The 25,296-nt window shown below is 31.0% G+C and overlaps 1 protein-coding gene across 8 annotated transcripts in view; it reads left to right on the forward strand.

Moving 5' to 3' along the window:
* The window catches only part of MGAT4C (MGAT4 family member C), a 594,490-nt gene that overhangs the window by 350,450 nt on the left and 218,744 nt on the right, over nucleotides 1–25,296 (forward strand). For 4 of the 8 annotated variants that reach the window (XM_036236543.1, XM_036236542.1, XM_036236540.1 and 1 more), the window contains one exon: nucleotides 2,459–2,516. The exons of 3 other annotated variants lie outside the window; for them this stretch is intronic. The gene's annotated coding sequence lies outside the window, so the exon portion shown is untranslated. Of the gene's footprint in view, nucleotides 1–1,863; nucleotides 2,517–25,296 lie in introns of those variants that run through there. One more of the 8 variants, XM_036236545.1, reaches the window with a different exon arrangement.

Consider the following 25,296-nt stretch of genomic DNA (forward strand, 5'->3'; position numbering starts at 1 on the left):
TCATTGTATAGAATCCAGCCATTCTGATCTGACATTTCATTGCACTGAAATGTCTATTTTGCTTCTGAACTTTTACACATGTTGGGCCTTCTTCTGAAGCATTTTTCCTTTTTCAATTTGCTTGAATAATACCTCATCATCAGTGAAGGAGTTGATTTGACAACACTTATTCCACTACACTTTTCATTATCTAGTCTACTTTTATGAGGTGCCCCATCTTATTCTTGACATGATATTAATCACACTGTATTTTCAATGTCAATTTACATGTCTCAGTCTCCCACTAAATTGTAGGTACTATGAAGACTACAGTGTCTACTTTCCCTACTACTGAATTACTAGTGTGCCTGCACAAAATAGACACTTGAGAATGCGAAAAAAAAAAAAAAATTGCACCAGATGGACTTAAACAGGCAAGGAAGCCTATTCAAGGCTATTGAAAAAGAGGGAAGATATTGAACTTAACTCTGCTGAAATATGAGGTGGGGGATTTTAATAAGAGCTGATATGACTTAGTGTAAAAATACTGAAGGATGTTAAGTGAGAGCTTGGTCAGTGTGGTTAGGTCGCCTGTGTTTGTGCTTATTAAAATTAGGCTCCTACACTCACATAGAGAATAACAGATAGAGACACTATCTTTCTTATGTTTATATGTCAAAGGAATGTCTCTCAAATCCTGGAGAAAGACATTCCTGGATTATAAAACTGTAGAGGTTGGGAGAAGATTTACATCTCAAAGGAAAGAGAAATAATTTACAATTGCAAGGTTAAAATAAACATTCTAAAAAAAGAAAGGTCAGGACCTAGATTCAGAAGAAACATGTCTGAAGTTTAATCAAGCTGAGGGGAATTATAAGGCCATCTTAGTCAAGAACTATTTGTTGATATAATGAATAAATAACCAGAAAATTTGAGCACTCCATTATATACTAAAAAACTCTTGATATGTAGTGATTAAGAACTATCACATTGTTACTTTGGGGGCAATATAAATTTATTATTGCCTCGGTGGCACTGAGGAGACCTCGATTCTTTCCACCGATGCAGTGAAGAATTACAGATCAGCAAAATTTAGGAAAAATATGGTTATTAAAGCATGTTTCAAGAGAGAAACATGCTACACCAGAGTTGGCTGCAGCCACTTAAATTCAGGAAATAAACATTATATTGGACCTTAATGAGTGTTACAGGGATGGTGCTAGATGACTGACACACTAGATCATTTGATTGACATTTGACTATTACATAACTCTTTGTCTACTGAGCATACATTACCCAGAATTCAGTCTGTTCCAATTAGATTCATGAACTTCCAGGCATATATTTGATATTATAATGATGATATTATGAGGCTAATGTAGCAAGGACGGTGTATGTATTAACTGCCTAAACCAGTGGCTATTTTATGGTTTTTTTACTTCCTTGTATTTTAGGATGTAAGGATATTTTTACCTGCAAAATGAGAGTTTCTGGGAGAACTTAAGGGTGGTCCCTGGGTTGAGCCTGCATTTCCCAGTCACTCATGTCTACCTAACTGCCTGACAATATGGTTTTGTTTTATATAATTTAAATATAGTATTGAACAACATACACATGACATTTGGCTTTTAAAAAATTCAAACTAATTGTTCTGATTATATTTTTATATTTTTCTAATGCATAAAAATAAACTAACATAATATGACATTTGACAAGTAGAGTTTAATGTTTTAATTGAACATTTTAGTTCTCCTTTTAATGACATTGCTAATTACTAATGACATTAAAGTGCATTGTATGTAAATAACAATGTAAACATAGTAGGTAGAGAGAGCAGAAATAATAATTATATTGCCTGCTAACAAACATTCTTACATATTTTAAATCATATTTAAATTTTCTTAAGTTATTGTGGCTCCAAAGGACATATATGTCCAATCTAATTAAACCTATGTAATTTTAAAGAAGATAAGTTTAGTAGCTATATTTATATTGCTCGGTGCCATTAAACGTTATTAGCAATGTTTTCAAAGTATTTTTGCTTACTTTTTTTACATATTTAGAATTCTATGCATAGCCCCATATATAGCACAGCAGTTAATTTAGCTAAATCTCTTATATTGTACATTCCCTAAATTATAATTTCTTTTTCCTTCCCAATATCACCCTCGCCTTTCCCAATTCTTGATGCTCGACCATCCTGCACGTCTATGGAAGTTAATCCCAGACTAGAATTTCATTAACTCAACCATAGCCATAGTTAAATTTCTACAGTAATAAATTCATTGGGCAGAAATTTTGCAAAGATTGGGAGGAAGAGGAAGGGTAAATGCTATCTACATTTGAAAGGGCTAAATTTACAAATCAGTACTCTTTAATGAAACTTTTTTCTCCTTGACTAACTAGGGGTTTATTTGCATGCATTCTAAGTGGCAGTGTCATGGGAAACTAAGATTTTTGTCATTTTGGTTTTACACAGACTCATGCAGACAGCACGGCCCTGATTTTGCATGAGAACTATCAACAGAACCTAAAATGTGAGTCCTGTTGATTTGTGCTATTGAATTCCACTCTGCTATATAACTGACCTAGTGACATGATCTGGACTTTATTATGCTATATAATAAAAGACTTGATTAAATGTAGTTGTAGACCATAAGAAATGCAGGAAGTGAGAAATAATGTCTGTTTTATTGTCCAGTTTAAAATAATTCTAGTAATTGATAGATACTTAACTTAGAAGAAGATAATACATTTGTGCTATTCGTTGATATTCAGTTTAAAACATAGTTTTATATAATTTGATATTTCAATTTATTTATGGTTGGTAAGATACATAAATAAGATCCCTTACAAGTAAACATTCCCATGTTGTTTTGTACATAATTCATTTTTTAAAATCTTTTCTACGACCAGTATTCCTAAATACTTAGAGCATATATTTACCATCTCAATTTTTGTTTTTGATTTTTAATGAAATAAATAGTTGGTTAAAGATAAAAGCTTCATACACCTTTCTTATTCTGTTATAAATCTGTTTGTCAGCTACTAATTGTTGGCATCTCTTCTCCCTGTTTGGCCTCTGAGGAACTGTCTTTGATAACCTGCTGTTTTGTTCTGAACTTCGCCATGGCTACAAGTACTCTGGGGTATCAGAACTGTCAAAAATAAACGTAAAAGAGCAAAAGGCACAGAGCTTATGAAAGTTAGAGACAACACAGGCTTAGTATCGACTGATGAATTTTCCACTGGCAGATAGTTTGCACTTTATCCTATTTGCTGTCATAGTACCTGAAATAATAAGAAGACTTTCCCCTCCAGTAATAGATGATGGGGACTGTTTGCTTTGTGAGAATCTGCCAAGACAACATACCATTGTGGCTTTATCTTTGAAAGTGAGAGTGAAACAAGCTTTCCTGGCTTCAGATAAGTGACTTAGAAGGAATTCTATTCAGATGTACCTGTCACTAATTTATCTGAAGGTTTTGTGATTCATACATACTGTTCTGTGTGCAATGAAGCATTAAATTGGTTTCCTCTGGGAGCAGGTCACATTCAGGGGTCCTCAGATCTATGCTGTGCGATGGTGCATGCTTGAGTCATATAGCCTCTTACTACTGAATTTCCATCTGTTAGAAGACAGGTAACTTGAATGTATGTGAGATGACCTCTTGGAACATTTCAACAGCAAAGAGTTAACAAAACTTAACCATTTATTATTATACAAGTATTTGTAACAAAAAATTAATCAACACTTCCGCTGGTAGTGCAGTCATTTATTCTGATAAGTAGTTATAGATATGTTTCCCAATAATGATCTAGCTCTTGAATAATAAATTTTGTGGGGGTTCTTTTGTTTACTTTTTTTAAAAAAGATATGTGCTTAAGTGCATTAATTTATACCGAAAAAAATTCAGAGGTGATCATAAACAGGTCTCACCAAAGAAAAAGCTTTGGAAAATATATTTCCAATTTCAATATAGTTTTCTACTGTGGACATATCGCTTTATTACTCTATGTAGTTTGAAAGAAAATGACAAATCTTGTAAAATGAGACAGATTCTGGTTCAAATTTGAAAGCGGCATGAAAGAAAGAAGCGCTTATTTCTGTGTATTAAAATTGTGCTGAGAGACCAGTACAGATTAATTTTTTTTAATGTGGGATATTTAGTAAATGCAAAAAAAAAAAAAAAAAAAAAAAAAAGCCTTCTTTATTTTCTCATTTCCATGATGGGGTATATAAAACTAAAACCTAATTATCTTCCTTTGCCTTTTAAGTGCGCTCCCTTTTGTGTAAAATGAAGTCAGCAAATGACAAAGAGGTAGTTAAATGAGAATAATCAATGAAATCTTTCTAAAATTTTGTTGTTTTTACCATGCATGATAGCAGTTTCAACTGTGGGTAAATCAGCAATATAAATTGATATATTTTCTATATTTTTCAAATTTAAAATTGTTTCTTATAGTCTATATTGCAATTCAAAACAAATGATCATTTCATAACATAACAAAAGGAAAACTCTTCCAACTGAATGAAAATGGGGGTTTTATGTTGCACTTATATATATATAGTCCCAATTATAAAAATATTAAACTTTTAACATGAACCACAATTTCCTTATTAATTAATTAAAGCATAATTAGGGCAGTACGTGAGAACCTATTAAATCATTTATGCATAATTCATAATTTTAAATAATATATTCTTTACATTTCCCAATCTTTAAATTAGACTGTGACCTTAAAACCTTGTAATGTCTCCTAATAAACAGCAATATGAAATAGATATATTTAATAATAGTACTTTATGGTTTCAAATGTTCTGGCAACCATTTCTCTGAAAAAAAAAAAAGAAAAGAAAAAAAATGGAACCAATTCATGTAACTGAAAAAAAATACCATTATACCATATGCAAAGTACACATAATTAGGCATATTTCTGCCTTCCTCTCTCCATTCTAATTTTTTTCATAGAGAATAAAAAATGTCTAAATTTTTCTTTTCCATGTCTTTATTAAAATTTATACCTCACTGTGAGGTATTCTCTTTTTTCTTTTTCAATTTAGAAAAACTATCTAAAAACAGACTAAATTTATATTATTTTAAAAGTAATTCAAGCAAAGAACCATTTTGTTAAAGACATTTAAAGGATTTAACAAGTATTTTGTTGTACAGAATGAAATATTTTTAACAATTATTTCTAGTATGAATTTTCCTCTGTTCTTTACATGAGTAACTTTATTTTATATATATATATATATTATATGTATATAATGTGAAAGAATCAACTTGTTTATCAGTGTGTTTCTTCTACAAAACTTAAGCAGAATGTCCAGTGCCTAGCATAGTACCTGAAACATAATAAATAGTCAAAATTTGCTGAGAGAACAAAATAGGATAATGAAAACATAATAATTTCATAATTAAGAACATAAACAAAATGTGTCTATTAAATACATAGTACCAAAAGTTATACAATTTTCAGTTTGTTTAACAAAATAATTGCAAATATACACTGCATACAAATAATACTTTTCTCACTACACAACTTAAGCCTACCAAAACATAATAAGTGCCATGGAATACATAACTGTCGCCTAAGGAATTAGGGTTTTTTTTTTTTGGTGGATATCTTTTTACATAAATTAAAGAAAAATAAAAAATATATAATTAGTCAAAACATCTATTTATTTCACAAGCACTTATTGAGAGTTGACTGTGTAAAACTGCAAAGTCTACAGGGAATTTAAAGTTGTAAATTGTTTTAACTTTCACCTGATGAAATTAACATATAGAAAAAAAATTCAATATACACTTTAAAAAATACAGTAGATCTTTACTATAAAGCAGAAATTGAAAATATTAAGCAGAACTATTAAGTATTAAGTAAATATTAAGTATTTAGCAGAACTAGAGTGCATTTTCAGATATAGGAAATAGTAACAGCACATTGCTGAGAGTAATTTACTACTAAGCTTTAAAGAAACTGAAGGACTTCTTAGCACAGGGATTGGCATAAGAAAAGACATGTTTTTTTAGAAAGAATCAGTTGCTTATTTCAACAGGTATATCAGTTAACTGTAGGAGGACATATTATGTTTGGAAGTTACCATGCATAGAAATTATAATTGAAAGTAGATTAGGACAAAATTGTGGAAGATATAACACTAGTCAAGGACTTTGGATTCTGTTGGCATGTAGCTCTTCCCTGAAAATGTCTAACCTCTTCTTATTTCAGAAGCATAGAAAATAAGAATGTGGTTATTTTGAATAATAGTCCAGAAAAACATGGTACTAGAGATACTATAGTTATTTTCTTTTCATATGTGCGATGTACATGCATATATGCATACACATGCATGCATCCCACACACACATGTGTATGTTAGGTATATGTGTATGACTTAGGATGGTTTTATTTTACAAAATAGATGAGAAGAGGAATCAGTGTGAATTTATATAGAAACTATTAAGGACTTTGAGACTACATCTATCTTTTTTTCCAGCTAGAAAAAATGGTCATGTCACAATGAAAAAATATATATCTTTGTTTTTCCTTCTACCTTGGCAGGGCAGGATGAAAGAAGAAAGACTGGTTCTAATTTGAGTACATTGCCCCATGAATAAAATATTCTCAAGAGTTTACTTGTATAATGGAAAGGTGAGAAGAGAATAGCCTGAGTAAATACGATTCGTGCTAAAATAAATACCAAAATATTCTTCTGGGAGAACAGACACAACTGTTTAACCCACGTCCCTATTCTTGGATGTGTCCTCGCAATGTGCTTGCTTATACTTACCTTGAGTACCTTAGAGTATAACTTTCATGCCCTTTATTTAAAAAGTGCATGTCAAAATCTTCATTATATTAATTGTTTTAATGGAACTAGTGAAGAGTTAATTAATCATGAATACACAGACAAAGAAATTTGAGGGACAATTTCTTGGCAGAGAACAATTAGGTTGAAATGTCATTTTTAGCAGTGCATTAGGAATGTGCCAATTAAAGTACAGTTAAAGTCCTCAGAAATATGAGCTCTTAGTTATTTTGTTTTCTAACAATAAGAAACAGAGACTAAGAGCTTAGTACCTGGGAGTAAATATGCTTTTTAACTTTCTAAAACCAGACATTTTTAAAAAATTCTATTTACTGCTTATTCCTTTTGTTGACTGTGTTTTCCATGATGACAAATTTAAAGTACAGAGGAATGCTGGCTGGATTGAAAGGTCATATCAGTTTGTTAAAAAGCTTTGTCAAGACTCTGGCCTTAGTATCTTAATGGAATGTCAAGAATCGTCTCATGCTTTCAGTGTTTCCTTCTCACAGGATACTGTATCATAGGATCAGTTCTACAGAAGGCAAAATAGTTTCTTTTGGCATTTGTTCACCATGCTTTCTTCACCCAGTCTTATAATTTTATGTTTCTTGCATCCAGAATGCATATTATTATAAATATTATTCTATTTCTAAATAAACCTAGAAATCAAACATACTGCTTGGCAAGTCAAACAGTAAATTTGTTCATTTAAATCTTGCTTATACATCTATTGTCAATATGTATTATTCTTATTTAGTAAAGACATTGTTAACTCAATAAAGTTAAGAATAGACAACGAATCCTTTTGAGAAGCTATTGACAATTCTCATCCTTCTTAACTTTTATTCTGAGCTCTAAATATGCTGAATGAACTTGTTCAGGCTTTCTTTAGTGTCTTCCTCTTTTATTCTTCCAGAATTTTACATGCATTATTATTTTTAGCTAGAGTAGTCCTTCTCATTCCCTATCATTCTTTTATTACTTGGTTTTAATTTTTTAATGACTCGATTAGAAGTTATCTTTTCTGGGAAACTTGTCCTAAACTACTGAGCCATGGTCAAACTGTTTCCTGTTTGTACCTTGAGATTTTTCTCTAACATAACACATTTCAGACTCTAGACAGTGCTTAATAAAGTAAAGGGGGAAAAAAAGGGAGGCTTCTCATTGTAAAATTTCAGGAATATAGCTATTACTGCAAACTTCCAGGGATGAGGACAGACAGGTGCAAAATACTGGAAACCAGCAAGAACTGGGATTTTTGAACTGAACTTGTTTTCTACCAAATTCAGACACTTCCACAAACCATAAGCTTGAAAAGCAAAGAGATCTATAGAAATTTAGATAGTAAATGTTCCTGGGGTAAAGAACAAGTTGATGAATAAAATCTAGGAAATACCTAGCTCTACAAATATAAAGATGTACAATACCAAAGGTTAATTTGCGCTCTGTTAAGAACAATAACTATGATTAGTCTAAAATTTCTGAGATGTATTAGTCAAATGTAAGCATAGATTAAATACCACTTTAGATAATCAAGGCATCAAAGCATTAATTTTCATGCATCCTTTCTCAGAAACATATTAGAAAATTTCCTCTATGAAAACAAGGGAGCATACCAAAAAATACACACACACACACACAAATGAGAAATTCAAATGAGAGGCAACAGATACCCCCAGGATAATAGTGTAGGGAAAACCAGGATAACAGCTGAGTGTCAGACAGAGAACAGGCCAAATGTGAGCATATCAGAAGGCTCTGTGAGAAATATCTCCAGAAAGCAAAAACTAATAGACTATTTACTCTGTTTGATTAGTTTGTGAGGCAATTTAGACAGCTAGTAGAGTTTAGGATGAAAAAATAGTAACAACTAAAAGAGTCCAAGTAAATTTACTGACTGGAAAAATCAAAAGAGATACTTAAAATGTGAAAACAAACCTACTTTGACTATAGAACTATGATGTAAATAACATTAGCATTGTCAAAATTTGGATTTTTATTTAGCTTATATCATAATAAGATTACATTAGGAGGAAATAGTTGTAGGAAGTTTTAGTTAAGGTAGGAGGAAGAAAAGAGTATTAAATTCTCAACTCTCCTAGTGAATAGTCAATATATGGTACCTAAAATTGAAAATAAAATGGAATAAGAAGTAGCATTAAGATAGTAGTTATACAGGTTGAAAGAGTTTGCAGGGCTAGGAGAAAGAAAATAAGAAATTGCAAGACGACTGCTGTTTTTGTAAGTAAAATAAAACATGCAAACTATTTCAAAGTAAACATTCAAGAAATGATCTTGATTACTACTATAACTTCCACTAAATGGACTAATTATTAATACCTTATGTAAATATACTTTACAAAGTCATACATGAAAATACAAAACACAAAAAAATGCATACACACATACAATTGAGCCAAATTAAAAAGTTTTTGAAGTTTATACTACTGATATTCATTTTTTACTTGATTGTGTGTGTGTGTGTGTGTGTGTGTGTGTATACTATGTACATGTATAATTGAATAATGATAGGCAGAGATATTGATCTGGTCATAGAGATAAGCATGGAGAATAACATGCAGATTAATACAATAATATAATGAGTATTAAAAGCAACAATTAAACATTTTGTTATTAAACATCAACATGTTTAGGCACTATTGGATAATATAATAAGCATAATAAACAATGGCTAGTTTTATTGAGTATTTTTTATGTGCCAGAGTTCCTCTATATGGATTATCTCATTTAATCCTCAGAGTAACTCTGAGTATGCATGATTGTTTTACTTTATGTTTAAGATAAAAAAAAAAAAAAAAATTATGACTTTCAGCTATGTTATTCAGTCTGTAGAGATGTAAGCATTTTGATAAATATTATCTACTCAGTCACCATCACAACTTATACAGTTTCTAAGAACAGCATGGAAGATATGAGATCTGTCTTAGAAAAAAGTGACAACTAAGCAAGTGGCCTGCAAGGGTTTATTTTAGAGAGTGGATAATCAGAAGCTGACTTTAGAAAGGCTTTCAAATAACTATATATTTTCAAATGTGTAATGTGTTGTGTGTAATATGTTGTTAAGTAACTGTCTTTGTAGGCCCTCTAATAATATAATTACCTTCATTATCTGGGGATATATTTAAAAGTGCATCGTTTAGAATATTTAAATATGCAAGTATGATTGCTCATTTAAAATTTTTGTAAATGTGCACACACATATACATGCACACATTTTCTCCTAAGTTCCAGAGACATGTAAAGGAACATTGTTATGCTATAAAATTGTACCTAGAACTTTCTCAGTAAATCTCCAGACATATCTTCGGAGAAAGCCAAGACCTTTTAGAATTTCTCTCATGATGAATGTTTCAAATTCAACCTTACCTTTCTAAGTCTTGGCATTTATTACTCATATCAAATTCATTCTTTAAAGTGGTGAGCATGAGTGTGTCATAAAGGATTTTAGTAGATGTCCTTTATTCTTAAGTTTCGAAACAGCTGCATGAATTGCTGAGATGGAGATCAAGAATTTTGAAAAAAAAGTTGCAGCACCTACTAGAATAGTCTGCAGCACAAATATATACAGATTCCAGAAAGATCTTCCTGAAGGTAATTACGGGTTACCCTCATTAAATGGATGGTGATGTAGAAAATATTATTCAAAGAAACACAAAAAATAGTCCTAAACATTATCCACAACTGCCACCTGCAGAACCTCCCACACAGATGTTAAAATCTTGTGGAAATTTTCTTTCCCAGTCCTTTTCACCTCTTCCTTCTATAGCACTGAGCCCTAAATCAATAGATGACTAAGGGTGAAAATATCTTTAATTTCAACAAACTAGTTAGAGAAGGTAGCAAATGAACAACTTGCAGAAAAATAACCTCCCCCTTTACTTGATGTTAATTTTCTACTTCTTACATATCCATGGTGACAACATTTTATGGTCAGTTTACAGTATGAGGTATCCCAGAACTTTAAGGTGATGGTAAAATGTTTTATTGTAAAAGAACAGTAACAGTAAAAGCATGTATTACAGTCTCTTCATATTAGAATTTTTTAAAAAGTTGAAGCACTTGCATGTTTGTATCTCAGTGTACTTGTATAACTGATCATAATCATTTTAATGACATATTCCAGTTACTTTAGGGGAAAAAAATTAATAATGGGAGCCTGAGCCAGTGTTCTGATATTTGATACAGTCATACTTCCTGACATCAAAATACTTCCTGACATCAAAACTTGTATATTTACACATTACCAGAGATGTAAAAATTCAAGTGATTTTGTTGATTTTTTAAAATGATTGAATTGGTTCTGCAAACATAACAGTTTACTTCTGTGATATAATTACCCATGTGTATTTACAAATTAAAAGAGTCACTTCTTAGTAGTTTCATCTGCCTTTTCTGTAATACAAATTTTACCATTTTATTATAAAATCTAATGATTTTAAGGCTTTAGGATTCTTTTCTTCTGCTGAGTGACTGGGTAGGGAATAGAACTAATATTTATTGGCTGCTTACTATGAAAAATACATGGCTTATTTCATTTAATTACCTAAAAATATTTTGTAAAAGAAAATATGATCCTTATTTTTATAAATGATAAGCAGACTCATATAGGTAATATATTTTGCTCAATGTCACACAGCCAGTTGCAGAGTCAAGGTGGTTTTCCTCACTTCAAAGCTCATGCCATGTTCACCACATCATTCTGGCATGAAGAATGTAATCTCCCTGAAGGTAATGAAATAAAAAGAACTACACAGAGAGTCCAGTGTCAGGCACTCATTTTATTGCTTTTAATAGAGTACTTCCATTACATCCTTTTACTTTATTCATTTTACAGATAAATAAACTGAGCTATAGAAAGGTTTGGATTTGCCCAGGACCTTAGTCAAAATAGTAAAGTTAGGATTGAACCACATGTCTTTTTAATTGCACAGTTAGAACTGGAAACCTTTGCCACTATTCCATTGTTAAGTCAAGGAAGAGGATCAATACATGGCTATCTGAAGCAAAAAACAACCTTTTATACTCTTCAGTATTAGCAGTTACTATGAACCAAATTATATTAGAGATAATCAAATCTAAAAAATCAACAAAATAAATGTCTGTGTTTAAATGTCTACCTACAGCAAATAAACATGCATGGTATTGATCTGGTAGCTTCAAATGTTATTCATGCTTGTGTAAAGCATCAGTGAAGTAGGCAACATTTATATTAAATAATGAATCTGCTTCTAAACATCTACTATAGGTCAGAAAACTTGACATTTTGTAACAGGTATTAGAATAGCTAAAATAATTCTACAACTCTCATTTGGAACAGAACATGTCTTTAATACTGTGTGGCTGAATAAATCATTAGGAAGTGATTCTTTGAGAAAAACAAACTATTGACATTAGATTTCTAAGATTTCCATCTAAGTGGTTCTAATAAGCCGTATCTCTTGAGAATGATACAAACCGAGTAAGTAGACATCCAGACATAAATCTTAGGCAGAGAGCAAATGTTTCTGGAAAAGAAATATTGACTGTTTTCCTAATTTGCTTTGCACAGGTAGGGAAAAAAAAAAGCTCGTTTCTTTATGGATTTGTTACCAAAGTATTTATATTCTTATCACTTTACCTCCTACTAAAAAATTAGAATATTCTAAATGGCACAATTACTGTGTTGTTCATATAATTTTCCCTCTAGAATTCACACTTAATAAAGTGGCATATTTGAAATATGTTCTCATTACTCCTTGGTTAAAATTACATGTTTAGCAATAATATCAACAACTAAAAGTAATTAAAACAGAAAAGGAAATAAAGAAATATTTCAAAATCAAACAAAAAATAGAAGCAAAATAAATTTTACTAAATGAATAAAATGCACAAAAAAAGATAAAAGAGATGTAAGAATATGGAAATATGTATTATAAACAATGCCATAATGCAAGTAAAAATACTTGTAGTTCCTGATACAATGTAATATAGATTTTGTTAATATGTAGATGGATCGCATAGAAGCATCAACCACTCTTCGAGACTTATGAGAACCTGCAGAAATTTGTGAGATAGATAACTAAAATAAAGGAATAATATGTAACCAATCTTAGAAGATAAAACTGTATTTTGTTTTTAATAATGGAGATTTAATTTACTAGTTAAGAGACTATCAATGAGTTTGTGACAATATGCTGATTTACATTATTGCATTCAGTTAAAAGGAAGGAAATTATGATTCCACTGATAAATCAACTAAAGAATAAATGTCCAGCTTTTATTCCCAGTTTTCTTTTGATTACATAAGAAATTTCACATTGTCGGCATTTGAATACAACCTTCTGTCTTGTACTGATTTCTATATTTTATAGCCCTGAATGATTCTTGGGAGTGAAGCTGTGTTGATTCATTTAGTCTAATATGTAAGATTTAGAAGCTTTGGTAATTTTTTATTTTAAATATCAAATTGGTGTAAAAGAGATTGTGGAAAACATTAACTTTATTGATACATTATTCAGTCAGAAAACATGAACATGAACACTTATTTTTAGAATTTTAATGACTAAAATACACACAAAAAGAACATATATTGTGAATTTAGTTATTTTTTACTATCATAGCTATGCTTTTTTCATTGCTGTGAAATTCTTTTGAGTAATGACATGAAACACAAGATCTATAAGGACAATACTATACTTAAACTATATTAACTGTTATCATTGTTTCACATAATGTTTTCTTTTCCAATTACATATTTAAAACTGCCTTATTAATTTTATGATCCTAAAAGGCTATTTATTCTTTACATATTATCATTTCTTTCATTTTCTTTTAGAAAATAAACATGAAATATATTAAAACTACTCTTTTTTCAAGTGTATTTACAACTATGATATACACAAATAGCATCTATAATTAGCTAACTTTCAAATCTTTCATATTCTTGAATTATGAGTATTTTAGACTTGATTTCTTTGTTACTTAAGGGGAAGAAGCTGTCTAAAACAAAACATGTTATGAAAAGCGGGATTTTTAAGCTGATGGACAGTAAAATCAGCTACAATCTAGAAAAACGCGACTGTATATATTGTTTTTCTGCTTATAAATACAAATTAATATATACACATACATAATTTATCAAGATTTGATGGCTAGATACAATATTAAGAGATTTTTATGTAATATAGTTTATCTTAGTGACAAAGATTGCATAATATATTCTTTGAAGTAGTTACTATTATTATTCCCATTTTAGAGATAAGGACATTGAGATACAGGTAAAGTAACTTGCCCAAGATCATAGGAGACAGATTCGGAGTTTGGTGTGAGAGTCTAATAAAAAATCTCAACTCTTACTTTTCCCTACTGATAGAGAATGCATATTTACAATCTGAATCCGTAAGCAGATTTTCACTAAAAATTTTAAAACCAAAAGTTTAAATCAGTTTGTAATTTGTTAAGGGGTTATCTAATCAAAGTGAATAGCTGGGCTTATTTTTATTGGAGGATGAGGCACATTTTGAAAAACTACATAGATAGGAACATGAAGATTAATAAGTTTCACCTTTGTTAATTCAGTACTTTAACTTCTCTTCTCTAATAATATTGATATTGGGCCATGCAGCTTCTTGCTTTTGATCTTTTGCTTTATCATGGACAATGATACTGTTTCTCAATTTATCATGTCAGAGTTGATAGCGGATACCAATATTTTGTTCTAATACTCAACTTCTATACTTTCTTATTTTCCATGTTTTTTTTCTATTATTATTTCCTCAATAAATATCACCAGAAAAATAAAATACTTGGAATTGTCTACTTATATGAAATTATTTTTTCATCTATCTGTTGTATTTTCATGTTTGGTATATTCTAAATGTTGTAAACATCCTGCAACAATAATGAAAGCATATATATCAAATTAAATATAAACTTTCTGATCTCAAAATCCTTTTAAACAGAAACAAACAGATACCATGGCCTAGAGAAAGATTCTTCTCAGTAGAAAGGAACCGTGGAATGGGAAGAGAGATGGCAGTGTTCTAAAGGGCTTGTCCTGTCTATATAGAAAATCTTGGGCAAAAAAACACTCAAAAATGGCAAGAGACAATAACCATTTTTAAGAATGTTTCAAAGAACTTGTTAGGAGCTAATTTAATGAGACCATTTTAAAGAATTTGTTCCCTAATAGTACTAAGAAAATCTAAATTTGTATACATCATCTCAGGTCATGTGCATACATAGATGTCTATGATACCTCTGCTTCAAAGTAGAAGTAATTTTAAAATGCAATTCTAAATATTTTGTTGAACTTTAACAAATTAAATAGGTATAGATATTTTAAAAAATTATGAAAGCCTGTTGAAACGCTATAACTTTAGCTTCTAACAATTCTTGACACAATTTTAAAAAATTGCATTATTATCTATATTATATACTACGATTAGGAAATGGAATTATATATATTTATATAGATCTATCTATCTATCTAATCACAGAATCTTTCAGAAATACATCTGAATGTTTTGCCTAGAACTTTGGTATAAAAATGATGTCAGATTTATTATTTAGGATCATGGAATAACTTTTTTCAAAATTATTTTACCTTTGCTTGATTTCAATCATTATTGTTAATCAATATTCCTGATCCTCATGGTTACTTTGGTAGGATAAATAATGATCCTCAAAGTTATCCAGGTCATACCCCTGAATCCTGGTTACCTTATTATGATGAAATGGATTGTATTGATGTGATTAAGTAAGCATCTTGAGATGGAGGATTTTCCTAGATTATTTGAGTAGGGTCTAATTTTAATCATGAGTCTTTATAAAAGGAAGTTTTGACAGAAGACTGAAGCAAGATGTCGATTTGGTAAAAGTGAAAGATTTATACGATCTGAAGAGAAACCAGAATATAAGATGTTGATTTGGAAGGAGCCACAAGCCAAGGAATAAAAAGAACGCAGCTCTAGAATATAAAGACAAAGAAAACATATTCTCCCCTAGAACCACCAGAGGGAACACAACCCTGCTGACTCATTGATTTCAACCCAGTGAAATTTATGTTAGAGTTCTAGTGTCCAAAACTGTAAGATAAAATATCTGTGCTGTAATAGACTAAATTTGTTGGAGTTTGTTACAGCAGCAATAGGAAATACACAGATGCCATATGACAGGTTGCCATCTATCTTAAAGCTCTTGCAAGGCTGTTCCCTCTGTCTAGATGCAGTTTACTTAATATCTCCATGGTTAACTTACATTTTAAAAATCTTTGCTTAAATAATAGTGAAGGCCCTCCTGACTACCAATTAAAATAAAAATTTCAGATTCTTCCATTTTTGACCCTCTTAGCTTATTCTACTTTTCCATAATATATTTAAACCTTTTTTTAGTATTATAGTACATAACTTATTTACTTATGTTGTTTTTTACCTGTCTCCTCCATTAAAACATAAAGCTCATAAAAGCAGAAATTTTTATTTAATTTGACTTTTTTTTTCCTTTTTGGTAAATTTATTGGGGTGACATTAGTTAACAAAATTATGTGGGTGTCAATAATACATCATATGTATATTGCATTATGTGTTCACCACCCAAAGTCAGATTTTCTTCCATCACCATATATTTGACCCCCTTTACCCTTAACTACTTCTTCCCTCCTTGCTTTCCCTCTGGTAACCACTAAACTGTTGTCTATGAGTTTTTCTTTGTTTGTCTTGTTTGTTTATTTCTTTCAGTTTTATATACTACATATAAGTGAAATTATATGATTCTCAACATTTTCTGTCTGACTTTTTACTTTTTGACAGTTATTACCAACTCCTACAGCTGTGTCTGAAATAAAAATATATATATATATATATTTTTTTTGAATGAAATGAAATAATCATCTGAGGTTAAAACAAATTACTAGGAATTTAAATGAATATACTAAAGATTAAAACAAATGCTGAATCTAGATTTTAAAAGACCGAATACAATTACTTTTTATGTTTTTTTTTTTTTCTCTAATCCTATGGGAGGAAAAAAAGGAATAGGAGTTGAAGATAGGAGGAACAAAGGGAATAGATGTGAAGAAGGGGTTATTTATTAAGAACCTTGTCAGAAACTTTTTGAAAAATTTTAGTGAGAACATTCTGTGAACTCTCATTTTCATCTTTTGCTATCTCTATCTATAATTGTATTTTCTGAAAAAAATATACAAGAAATTTTTAAAGATTTGATTGGTAATGAAAGGGGGAGTGTTAAATTCCCATTAGTTCAATTATTTTTTTAAATATTTACCTTAACTTTTTATGGACAACTTCAATATTAAATGCATTGTATTTGTGATTTCACTGAAGATTTAAAAAATCTACAAATAATTTTCCTTTTTTACATTGTGTAGATAGTTAACATAAAAGACATTCATGAAAATATTTCTGTGGGCTTTGAGTCTTTTGAATTTCTTTAAAACTATAATACCCATGGAACCTCATATTTTGCCAAATTTTACAATAGCATTTTAAGTTTGATGTAAAGGAAATAAAAATGAGCAACATTTGTGGTTTTATATTTTTAATAATTAGTTGTATAATTAATAAAATGTTTAGAATTATTCCCACTTTCCTAGCAATAAACTTAACTAAGTACACAGAAACTAAGAAAGCATTATTATAAATTTAAAACTAATACACTGACAATCTAAATCTAAAGCACCTTAACTCATGCTACTACAATTTTACAATTTAAAAAATATACACTCTATGACTCATATATGAACACATTCCTGAGCTACCAAAACAACAGGAGGTAGTGTCTGGGGAATATACTTTGTGTTTTCAAGTCAAAGAAACTGAACTAGCATTCTTGGTCACTTCCACTGAATTTCAATGAAGTGGCAATAGTGACGACTCTAACAGTGAAAGCTTTAATGTAAAAAAAAAAAAAACAAAGTTAAAAAGGAACCTCTAAACAAATTCGAAATGACACTGATATTATTTCCATCTTTTTAAAAAATAAGGAAAATAAAAAAGCTATTGATAAGATTACGACTTTAAGAAAAAAGAATAGCAACCATGTTAGTTCAACATCTAAAGCAGCAGTTTAATACAGAGAAACACGTAAGCAGCTATCTGAATGAAAAAGTACATTTTAAGAATATTTTTTAAGAGATCACAGTGATACTTAAATAATATACTTAATAAAAATCTTTTCCAGTATTTCATTAAAACATTCATCTACTATTATTTCAATAATATCTCACAATTTTCTCATTAACTTTTATAAAATTTAAAAGTTAATAAGTTAAAAATCCTAAGCGTCAAGATACTTTCTCAAACTCAATAAGTCAGATAGTTTCATTTAAGACTGAAAAAAAAAAAAGACTTATATCTATATCCAAGAGTAAATGATCCATTTTATGTCTTAGCATACCTCAAATTAAATTAAAACAAGAAGCTAGAAGGACAAAATATAAATACTGTATTTTAGATAGAAGATATTGTAGTCTTTAGAAAGCATACTTTAGATAACTAGGTATGCAAATCATTTAGTTAATGTGGTGTTAGTTATTTGAATGTCAAATGTTAAATGACTGAGTTCTGTAGCAAAGAAGAATATTTAGACTCTTGATATTAACCCCTGTCGGAATTAAATCATATTTTAAGAAATTGAAATAATCCACGTAAATAGTCACAATGTTTGCTGATAAAACTGTATTTTAAATAAATATTTTAAATGGCCGTGTAATTTAAAATACAAACTATCAGATCATTTTATCTTTTTTCTTAATCATCCAATTTTTAAAACAATTTTCACACATAGGATTTAAAGAATGTTTAAAATTAAGAGAGAAGGATTACAAAAAAAGGTATGGTAACTTCCAGTGGATTTAAAAATGTATAGAGTTAATTTTTAAATTTATCTAGATTTGTTTTTATATCTATTAAAAGATTTACGCAAAATTCAGGAATGTCAAATTTGGAGATATTTTTAGCATTTGGGAGTCCTCTATTTTAGATGTCTTATTTTTTGAGCAATGAGCATGGAGTTGAATGAAGCATATTATATAGGTGGTAGATTTTGAACCAGTAAGGGAAATGATGTAGTAACAACTGGGGCTGTTAGTAGGGGTTTTATATATAAACTTAAATAAAAGGTAAGATATAACACAGTTATAAAAATTTAAATTTTTTTTTTGATGAGTGGCTACAGGCTTTGGAATCATATGTATTAAAATGTGAGTCTCAGCCCTATCACTGACCAGCAGTAAGACATTAAGCATACTATTTAACCTCTTTCTAAGACTATTTTTCTACCTGTAAATTTGGGATAAAAGTTGTTTCCTGTAGTGCTGCTGTACAAGTGAAATAAGATATGTTGCAAAAGCACAATGTTTGGTACATGCTAAGTTCTAAATAAAATTTATTATTATTATTACCATAAAAACATCAACTATTAATAAACTAATAGTATTAAAGGAAATGTGTCTTAGTAAACATGTATATTTATTGTTCATCTTTATGCCAAAAATTTTTTATGTGGTATAATTTGAGGAGCTGAAAGGAAGATAACATCTCTTCTTACTAGGAATTCCAATCAAAGTCTTGATTGATTGATTGATTGATTGATTTAGGTTAATGATTATTTAAAAAAAATACAAACCTCTGTAGAAGACGAATGAAGCCTTTATCAGACATCAACATTTTTGCTCAAATAGGATTCTCAGATTAGCTCTTTTCCCCAAGCTGGGAATGAGGGAAGAAGACTCATGAGTAAGTGACTTTAGTGGAAAGTGTGATGAAGATTTTGGAGTGGCAGGAAGCTTGGCTGGGTTGGAAGCTTCCAGGGAAGAGCTGTGAGTTTACAGAATTCCACGGCCAAAAGAAAAACAGTAAGGACAATACAACACGTTCTCTATAAAGCTAAATTCATGTAACATTGTAAAGTTATGTCCTTAATATTTTATGGAAATAGAAATTTCATTACTTTTTGAAATTAAATAGTTTCGTTTTAAAATTTATTACTCATTGAATATTAGATTATCGAGTACTTTGAGAGGGCCAGCCACTGAGGTCCTCCCAATTTTCAGATAACTGATGTGAAGAAGGGGAAGTATAAGATGTTGACACAGTAATGAGTTTCCCAGGTAACTAACAAAACATTCATTCACTCACTAAATAGACATTCATTCATTCACTCACTTAAAAAACAGACAGTGCTTTACAATAAAAGAAGCCAAAAAAAAAAAATATATATCAAGCACTGCTATTCTTGATTACAATATAAAGTGCTAAGTGAATATAAAGCAGGGAAATGTGTGATGGGGAAAGCTATTTTACATAGGAGTCAATAAATGCCTGTCTGAAGAAATGATATTTGAACTTAAGAGCTGAATAATATGAAAGAATCATCCACTGCCCATTCGAAGAGACTAAGTGGAAAATTTTGGGGGATTGTTGGAGGAATATGAGAGAGTATAGGATGTACCTGTGATACCAAGACATTTACTAACAGTTAAATATCAAGCTGGTGGAGAAGTGGCTACAGGAAATAAAGCTAAAGAAATGGTCTGGGATCAGATCATGAAGAGCTTTATATTTCATGCTAAATGGGCTAAATCCTTTAAATTTTATCCTAAAAGCAAATGGAAGGGATTAATGGAGGGAAATTGTACAATCAGAATTGCTCTGCAGGTTGGGCATTGTGGCAAATAATTTGATACGTGGAAGAGATGGTAGGTCACATAGGGTCTGCTGTAATAAATTTTTCTTTAATAGATTGTGGGCTTTAGTGCGAGCACAAACAGTAGTAAATTATATCTGTGGTGGGTCATAAAATGCTTCCTTACAGAAAATATTGAATCTGAGTTTTGTAAAAGGACTAGAATTTGTCGCATTTTGAAAAACTGAGGTCAGGTGATAGAATTTGAAATTGCGGGCAAAATGGGAAGAGTAGGAAAAAGCATAGACATGGAAAACACGTTTTGATCACTTTACGGCTAAGGTGTAAGACTGAGAAGGTAAAGGACAGAGATAAAACTGGCAGGCTCATCTCTTGAGAGTGATAAACAACAGCCTAAAAGCTATTAATAACAGGAAACCGGAATGATTCTGAATAATAAATGTAACAGTGGTAGTCTGTGTCATTTATGAGCAAGATGTGCCATCAGGATGGTGTGGGTAGATGCTGAGAGGTAATGTATTCTGTTTTATATATAACATAATAAATCAAGAATTTTTTTTTCTTGGCGGCTTAAATTTGGAAGCTCTTTCATAATCCAACTCTTTTAAATACCATAATACTTGAAGAAAAGCTATAGACATCATTTATATATAGTCTAGGAATTGGGCTCAATGTGAGGAAGCATGTTTCAACAATTAGAGCGGTTGAAAAATAAAGTGGGCTGTCACCATGCCCTCCAGGGAGCCAGCTTGCATTCTAGATGTTGTCCGATATCAGGGGCAGTGACTGGTCACCCAGCTGTGCTAATGACTGCTCCATCAAGCATAGGCAGTGTTGTTTGGTACTATTTTTCTAGTTCTGTGAAAAGTGTTGGAATATAATGTTCAGGCTAACCAGAAAGAATCAACATTATCTTTTTCTCTGAGGTGTGAATTCAAACAGAGTATGGACAAAATACATTATGATTTCATATTACCTAGAGAAAGCTAAACCAAATAAATTTATCCTTACAGAGCCAATTTCTCTTTCATAACTTGTTTATGTACTTCTAGGTTCTCTTACCTTTGATTTCTCAAAGAGGTTTTTAGCAAAACTATCTGCAATGGAAATTTAATATAAGGCTTCATTTGGCCTAGAGTTAAGTTAAATTTTTTGTTTTATTTACAAAAGTTGTAGTTATTTTGACATAAGATTCACATGGAGGAGAAAGAAGAGAACTATGAGATTTCATATTACAAAATACAGTTAAACATTATTATCTTTAAAATAATTTGGTTTTGTCATCTAGTAGCAGTTCTTTGAAAGCCTTTCTGTTAAAGGCACATTAAATCTTAGAATGTCCAACTGAAATGTCTCTTATATGTATAAAGCATCCTTCAATTATCTTACTGAAAATTTACTCGTTTACAAAGTGGTTTGTTCCAATGTTATTTATTAGAAAAGATTTAAATATTTTCATACCCCACACTCCAACTTCTCAGAATAAATATCCTAATTTCTTAAACAAACAAATAAAAAATTTGTATTGTCATCTACATATTACATGCCCAACTTCAAAATTTCCATCCTAGACACATGTCCTACCCACTCTCAATTCGGTTCCCCAGAAGAAAACTCTCTGCCTTACACTTGTGTTATTTTCTGACTCATTATAATCCCTTAATAAAATGCTTATGTCATATCTTTATTTATCGTTTTTAAGATAACACCTGCCTTTTCTCTATCAAGAATCTATATCCCTCACAGAAATTTGTATCCCTAATTTTAGCCCCAAACTTGCATTTCTTGTTTGTTAAACTAGCGATGTAATTTTTTGACTTCCCTCTTTAAAATTATCTCACCTTACTTCCTTCAGCTCTCCCTTCCCTTATGACTCACAACTTCTGCCATCTGTACTTACATTTTATTTTGTTAAAGTTAATAACATTCAAATAATCTTCTGAAACCATTCTTATCTTCCATTCTTTGCATAGAAATTGATTACAATAGTTGAATCACTACACAAATTAGTTTTATGTAAATTTATTAGCAGTAGTCAGGGACCATCTCATTTTTCTTCCTGTAAAGCTGTTTTTCCTAAATTTTCTTTTTTTCTTTCTTTCTTGCCTTAAATGGTGCCTTACATTTGTTTGATCTTTCAACTCAAACTTTTTTTCCCCTTTAATTACAACTGCTTTTGCTTTAGGGCTTCTCATCTTGCTCTAATCTTATATGGATTGTTTCTGTGCCCAAAGCACGAGAGATAGTGTACAATTTTCCTTTCTTTCTTTTCTATTTTTAAAGCCACTGACAGCTACCATTGTGTGTCTGTGTGTGTGTGTGTGCGCGCGCGCGCATGAGTGTGTGTTTAGGTACCCTCTATCCAGGCTGGGTCCCCTGGATATCAGGCTCTGAAATTAACATTTAGAAAGCTTTTGGAGTATGCTCTTATGATCAACACCTATAAAAAAAGAAAAAGAGAAGGAAACAGAATGGAACCTAAGGAGAAGTTGAATGCAGATGCTGTCTTGGTGAAGGCTTCAGCTGAGATGATCCTTCATCATCTTCTTGAGTTGGGGCTGGGCCTGGGTTTTTATACCGTCACATTAATCATTCATTGGATGTATAGCATCCCAGAAAGGGGACATCACCTGAGGGAGGTGGCTTTCACAATCACAATCACAATCAATCACAGTAAAGAAATTACAGATTAGGGCTTTCTACCAGCAGTGCACACAGCAGTTGTTCCAAAGAGAGTCCTGGACAGCACACTACAATATCCACCACAATCAATATCATGCACACTGGGATCCTCTAGGATTTTGAATTCATTCTTTTCCTGAAAGAAACTTGAGAGAGGAAGTCCTCATCACTGTGGCTGGTCTCAGGTTATAACTGTTATTTATTATGCTCTTCCTCTACCATATACATTCTAAGTTCTCTCACCCTCACTGGCACCTCTGCTGGCCTCAGTGAGCTTGACCCAGGCCCTCATCCTAAAAGGTCTGAGTCCTTGGACATTATGCTTTTCTTAGCCAGGCCTGTTGCACTTGTCTGTTTATTGTCCACATGAAGAAAGTGACTAGTAAGAAGTGCCCACAATCCAAACATATTCTTCCCCACCTGCACTGTATAATAACAGCCCTGACAAGATAGGGTCAGAGAGCTGCTGCAGCTTATGTTTTAATGAGAATGTGACAGAGTCTCCTGGAAGAAATGTTTCTCTTTCAGGAATTTATACCTCTAAACCTACTTTCATTCGGCTCTTTCCTATTTTCATCTCCTTGATGAGTTTCTTCATCTCTTTATTCCCATTGTTCTTTTTCTAGTAGAAGTGTTAGTATTTATTATTTATTTTTTATTAAGTTTATTGAGTGACATTGGTGAATAAAATTATATAGGTTTCAAGTGTACAATTCAATAATGCATCATCTGATATTACATTATGTGTTAACCACTGAAAGTTAAATCTTTCACGACCATATATATTTGACCCCCTACCTCTCTGCTCCTCTCTTTCCCTCTGAAAACCACTAAACAATTGTCTGTCTGAGTTTTCGTTTGTCTTGTTCATTTGTTGCTTTCATTTTTATATACTATATATGAGTGAATCATATGGTTCTCAACTTTTTTATGTTTATTTTGCTTAACATAATAATCTCAAGATCCATCCATGTTGTCACAAATAGCAGTATTTTAGCTTTTCTTATGGCTAATATTCCATTGTATATATGTACCACATCTTCTTTACTCAGTCATCTATCGAAGCGCACTTCAATTGTTTCCATGTCTTGACCACCGTGAATATTGATGCTATGAACATGGGGGTGTGTATATCTTTACAGATAAATGTTTTCAAATTTTTGGAGTAGATACACAGTTGAACCTTTAACATGTTAATCATTATGACATTACGCTTTATATGAGAACATTTTTTTTGTATTTTAATTATTTTCTAAGTTTTTTTTTACTCTTTTTTTGTATATTATTTGGGGTGCTAGGAGGTTTTTCAATCTATGGATTTATTTTTTAATTAAAATCTGGGAAAGCATTATTTCTTTAATCTCTCTTTCTGGGACTCCAATTATATCGATGTTAGATGGCTGTATATTATCCCATACGTGAATGCATATAGATATACTTTGTATCTGTTGAAATAGTTTTAATTTTGGGGGTGTTTGTGTGCACTTATATTCTTAGTTAAAATAGTTTTAATTTTGGGGGTGTTTGTGTGCACTTATATTCTTAGGTGAAATAGTTTTAATTTTTTGGGTATTCGTGTGCACTTATATTCTTCTATGCAATGTCTAATCTGATGTTAAATTCATCCAGTGTATATATAATTTATGTAATATTAAATCTATTATTTCGGTCATTTTAAGGTCTGTTTCTAGTAATTGATTTTTCTTCTGTCATAAGTCACATTTCCTGATTTTTCTAGTAATTTTATCATTGCGTGATGCACATTGTGAATCTCTGTATTCCTTTTAGTTATTTTCAAATTGCTTGACTTTTCAAGGCTTTTTTAATTTTTCTTTAATTTGTAAGCTTTATTATAGCCTTTATTTTAAGGCTAGCATAACTCTTTTCTTACGGTTTAGTCTTTTTTGGTATCTTCACTGAATATTCTCATGGTCAGGAAATCTTTGTTCCATGGTTGGTTGCATCCCAAGCATCTCCTAGTCCCGTGTCACTCCAGAGAGTTGTTCAGTTTATTCTTCCCAGAGATTATTCTTTCTGAAATGGTAGTTCTTTACCTCTTCTTGTGACATCTCACCCTGAGCTTCTGCCACTCAGTAGTCAGACTCATGTGTAGATTTCTAGAGCTCCTTAACTACATAGATCTTTTTTTATAT

The sequence above is a fragment of the Rousettus aegyptiacus genome, unplaced genomic scaffold (genome assembly GCF_014176215.1).
Source record: "Rousettus aegyptiacus isolate mRouAeg1 unplaced genomic scaffold, mRouAeg1.p scaffold_m13_p_2, whole genome shotgun sequence".
In the NCBI taxonomy this organism is placed as follows: Eukaryota; Metazoa; Chordata; class Mammalia; order Chiroptera; family Pteropodidae; genus Rousettus; species Rousettus aegyptiacus.